The following is a 334-nucleotide window of genomic DNA, read 5'->3' on the forward strand; positions in this document are numbered from 1 at the left end:
TACAATAAACCAAAACAACCACTCCAAGTATCACTAAATTCACAAGGCTTATAAATCAATTAAAATTCAATTAAAATTAGCTTAAACCTTATGAGTTATCATTAATTTCATGGTGATTGTTTGATTTAAAGAAGTTATGCATTTTCACTCCAAATCACTTACTTAGGATGCAAGAAAGTGCATAAAGACTAATAAGACAAGTGAAATTAACTAGTGAAACTAGGCTAAGATGACTTTTCATCACAACACCAAACTTAAAGCCTGCTTGTCCCTAAGCAAGAAATGAATTATGCTCAGAGGTTCTTTCAATTAAGATGGATTGAAGAACACTTGT

This window comes from Arachis duranensis, unplaced genomic scaffold (assembly GCF_000817695.3).
Source record: "Arachis duranensis cultivar V14167 unplaced genomic scaffold, aradu.V14167.gnm2.J7QH unplaced_Scaffold_56724, whole genome shotgun sequence".
NCBI classification, from domain to species: Eukaryota; Viridiplantae; Streptophyta; class Magnoliopsida; order Fabales; family Fabaceae; genus Arachis; species Arachis duranensis.